The 4,348-nt window shown below is 40.2% G+C and overlaps 1 protein-coding gene across 2 annotated transcripts in view; it reads right to left on the reverse strand.

Moving 5' to 3' along the window:
* ROCK2 (Rho associated coiled-coil containing protein kinase 2) overlaps window positions 1-4,348 on the reverse strand; it is a 213,445-nt gene that overhangs the window by 130,128 nt on the left and 78,969 nt on the right. Inside the window, exon 2 of one of the 2 annotated variants that reach the window (XM_019520753.1) lies at window positions 3,107-3,188. The exons of the other annotated variant lie outside the window; for it this stretch is intronic. The gene's annotated coding sequence lies outside the window, so the exon portion shown is untranslated. The remainder of the gene's footprint in view (window positions 1-3,106; window positions 3,189-4,348) is intronic. 2 annotated transcript variants of the gene reach the window in all.

Raw genomic sequence — 4,348 nt, forward strand, 5'->3', positions numbered from 1 at the left:
TTGTCTATACCCAGTGGGGAACACTGTTGTAGCGGAGATTCCCATCAGATGTAGGAAAACTTAGACAACTATTCCTGCCACAGCTGCTTAAACTACCCCAGACTGGGGAAACTAAGGCAATTAGGAATACTGCCACCAACATATACAAGAATGAGAAAACCCTAAAAAAAATTAAGTAACTGCTTAGGAGTTTGCAGAAGGACCAACAATCAAGGAGGAAGGGGATGCTCCATGACAGCCTGAGGTCTGTGAAAATGTGGATGACTTTAAGCAGGATGAGAGAAAAACACCCCCCAAAACTTCTCATCTCATTGCAACCGGGGAGGAAGACAACTCCATAACCCTCACACACACAAGAAAAAAAACCAGTTAAAAGGGGTAGGAGGTGGCTCACTCACTGCCTCCTCTCCCCAAGGAAACTCTTAATGATGACACTGGGATTTCCTATACCCTGACCTACAGGGCAGAGAAGGAGTTTTGACCTTCCAGAAGAATAAAAGATACGTCTTTGTCAGTGGTTTGGGTTAAAAACTACCTTCAAAGGAACCTGGCACATCCCAGTTTCTCCATCGGACCAAGGAGGAAACACCTAAGCTACAGTCATGGCAGCTCAAAGCTTGAGGGGAAAAAGTCATCATCTGTGTTTTGTATCAGCCAGATGAGAGATGGGAGTGGAAGGACTAAGTCTCAATTTTGTACACAATGGTTCTGAGATCACAGAAGTAAATGGGGTTAACGTCCACGTAGTCACACATGGGATAGTTTTCAAACAAGTGAGCACTATTTAGTTTTACTGATTAATACATGAATTAGATGACATTTAAAATTATGACAGTAATAAAAAAGTAGTATAGACTTTCCCAAGACACTGGACTCATAACTCATTTTAATACTCTACATGATTTGTAAGTTATTTTTTCTCTTACTGTAAACTGCCTTGTTGGGAGTATAAATCTATAATTAAATAAATAAATAAATAAATAAATAAATAGTAGACAGTCTTTCCTATGTCCTCCTCAAAAGGGGGGGATGCAAGAAATGATGGAATCATGGAATATTTGAAGGCTACTGTGTTCCCTGTACAAATACTACATGTATCACTGTAGACTTATTAATGATTGTATCTCTAGCTAAATAGTTAAGAAAAAAAATGGTTCTTGATGGATCTAAAAAAAAGACAATGGGAAGTAATGAAAGTAAATCTCCAGCACTGGCACATTACATACAAGTGTTTTGGCATTTCACCCTTTCCCCACTCCCTGGAAGGGGGACAGAGGCAGTAAGCGTGGCCAATGGTCATGAGAAATAAAACTTAAAAGCTTTAAGTCTTTGGCACAGATGCTATTTTGAGCATCCTGGTGAGACAGAAAATTAAATGCTGAGCAGATGGAGAGAGTCTCCTAGCTCTGCTCAACTTGGCAGAGGACAGCCACTACCTGGAAAAACATATCATAATACATAATGCATAGGGGGATTTAATTACATTTCTCATGATGCTTTCTGGTACAGCTCTTATCTATATCATTTTCATGTTGGCTGTTAATGGAACTTCCCTTCAAGGCAATTACACAAGGAACCATCAAGGCAAACAGCCTTATTGGAATGTCTGAATCTGCCAAATTATATTGGATCTTGGCTATCAAAAACAAGTTAGTTCTTCTTGACGACTACAATACATGTGGGATCATAAACTTACCCTAAGGCCTAGGACACCCACTTTATCATCCCAGGTACTTCATCATTTACAAAAATACAATCCCAAGTAGTGAGAATTACAGAGTTCACACTTGTCTTCATGGATCTCCTTTATTCTGACTTAGTACTAGTAAAGTTCAAGTGTGTCCCCTCTTCTTCATTAGCTTTAGCAACTTCTCATAGATTAGTGCATTAGTGACTTCTCCAGAGAGAGATGGGTTTCTGTCTAGAACGCTGTGTGTCAATCCAGGTGCTCTACAGAAAGCTATGAAAGAGGCCTGCACATGATGAGAAACAGGGCTGCCATAACATGCAACTAAAAGTGTACGAACACATTACTACCTGGTATCAAAAAAGAGCTAGCATTTAACTGGATAGTCAACATCTAGGCAAGAATGAATGGGGAGCAAGCAATGGAAGGCACCAGACAGCCTGAGTTAGGTATGAAGCAACACAGTATAGTACAGCAGCCCAAAGACTCCCAAAGGTATAGTAGTTATGAACACATCTATATCAACCCTAAAGCAATAAATGCATTGCAAAAATTAGTCACTCCTGTTCCAAGGAGAATTACTTGCTGCAACTTAAAGAAGCCAAATAAGTCGCTTTAAAAAGAGTGTGTGGATGCAAGTTACAGTTAATCCAATGCAATGCACATAGGCACAGAAGTGCTCAGTAAACTCCAGAATTATGTTCACAATGAACTTTTCAGAAAAATTATTTAAATGTGGACAAGACCTCAAAGATGCATATTGAACAGACCTTGTAGCCAAACTACAGGGCTTTGAAAGCTTTTTGAATATGGTAGAAGGACTCCTGGCATAACCAAAAAGATAAATATAGTAAGATTTCATAATAATATGTTGCTTCATATACTGGCATTCTATTTACTACAGAATACAATAAAACCTCAGTAATAACACCTGAGAGACATGTAGGGGAAGAAAAAGTGTTAGATGGCACTTACAAATACAGGTTTCCCTCGCCAACCACGGTTTTGCCAACCATGGTTTTGAGAATCCACGCTTAATATTCTATATAGCATTTTGGCTGCCACAGTTTACATTTCTAAGTAACAATGGTTTTCTGTGGCTGTGCACCAGCCCGCCACCTGCTATTTTTCCCGTAAGCCTTTTGTCTTGCCAACCACGGTTTTGCTAACCACAGGAACTTTCAGGAACCTGACCCCAGTGGTTGGTGAGGGAAACCTGTATACTAAAGTTTTAGCAATAAAACAGCATAAGAGCAATTGGATATTAAGACTGTACTGAGAAAAAAATTTATGTACAGTATACAGCTCAGGGTGATGGCAAAGTGTAAATGAGTAATATATTGTATTTCTGGTCATTTCACTTCAAAGGCTGTTTTACTAAAGTCATATCAGCATCAGAGATGTATAAAAGCAACTTACATCTATTTAAGAAATTATCTATGTTCTTGTTTTTCCTCAGTGCTGGATAATCCAGATCAAGAACCAATGAATTCAGGCCATCCTGTAAAATAAATAAATAAATAAATGAAAATAAATTCATTATAATCACTCACCTGGAACTCCCAGAATTAAAAGTTCTCCAAATTACTGTAATAGCTGAAGTTCTATATAACTCAAGCACAGACTACAAACCTATCATGCAAATTAAATTACCTGGAGGGACGTATTGCCACAGGATGCTATAAAAGAGAACATAACTAGATTCAAAAAGTAATCAGGCATGCTTTTAGAGGATAGGCTCATCAAGGACCAACCCCAACAGTCAGTATGAACTCCCAGCTCAGTAGTTCCCTAAACCTATGACTGCTGGTAACTGAAAAGGTATGGCGACATACAGAAACTTGATCAGTCTACTCCTGCCCTATTTCTTATACTCTAAAGCAGTGGATTTTAGCCTGTGGTCCATGGACTCCTAGGTCTAGGGTGTTCGTGAAAGATGACTCTGATCAGTCAGACATATGTAAATACACCACACTTGCAATTCAGAGTGGTCCACACGTCCATTAGAAATTTTTTAGGGGTCCACAAACAAAAAAAGGTTGAAAACCACTGCTCTAAAGAATATGCTACTTGCCAAGGTGAGAGATTGGATACAGGGCTGGATGGATCCTTGGTCTCACCCAGTATGTCATTTCTTAAATTACACCCTGGGGAATTATGCAATTATGTGCCCACACAATTTTGTGCATAAAAGGTATTAATGCACATAATTGCATAATTTAGCATAATTTAACTGCTACAAGCTCTGTGCCTCCAACTCCATGTTGTGGAGCTGCGCGACTAGACAGCTAGGTAAGTGGGGAGGGAAGCTTCTGCCTGCAAGGAAGGGGTCGTGGGGGGAGGATGTGGGGTCTGTGGGTGGCAGAAGTGTACCAATACAAAAATCAGTCCAATATCAGATCAGTACCACTATATAAGAAAACTGGCTGCATCAGATATCAGCTGATGGGGCCAATAATTTGGCCGATAAACTCCCATGCTGCGCGCAACCGCAGGGCAGCACTCAGGCAGTGAGGAGCATAGTCAGCGGCTTGGAGAGCTGCCTCCAGCTGGTAAGTTTGGTGTGGTGGAAGGGGAGGGGGAAAGAAAGTGGTAGGGGCAAATCAACATCCACTGCGGTAGTTGATTTTTTGGAAAAAGAGAGCAAGGGTAGGATCTGGA

The sequence above is a fragment of the Gavialis gangeticus genome, unplaced genomic scaffold, assembly GCF_001723915.1.
Source record: "Gavialis gangeticus isolate Ggan-Ray unplaced genomic scaffold, GavGan_comp1, whole genome shotgun sequence".
Classification (NCBI taxonomy): domain Eukaryota; kingdom Metazoa; phylum Chordata; order Crocodylia; family Gavialidae; genus Gavialis; species Gavialis gangeticus.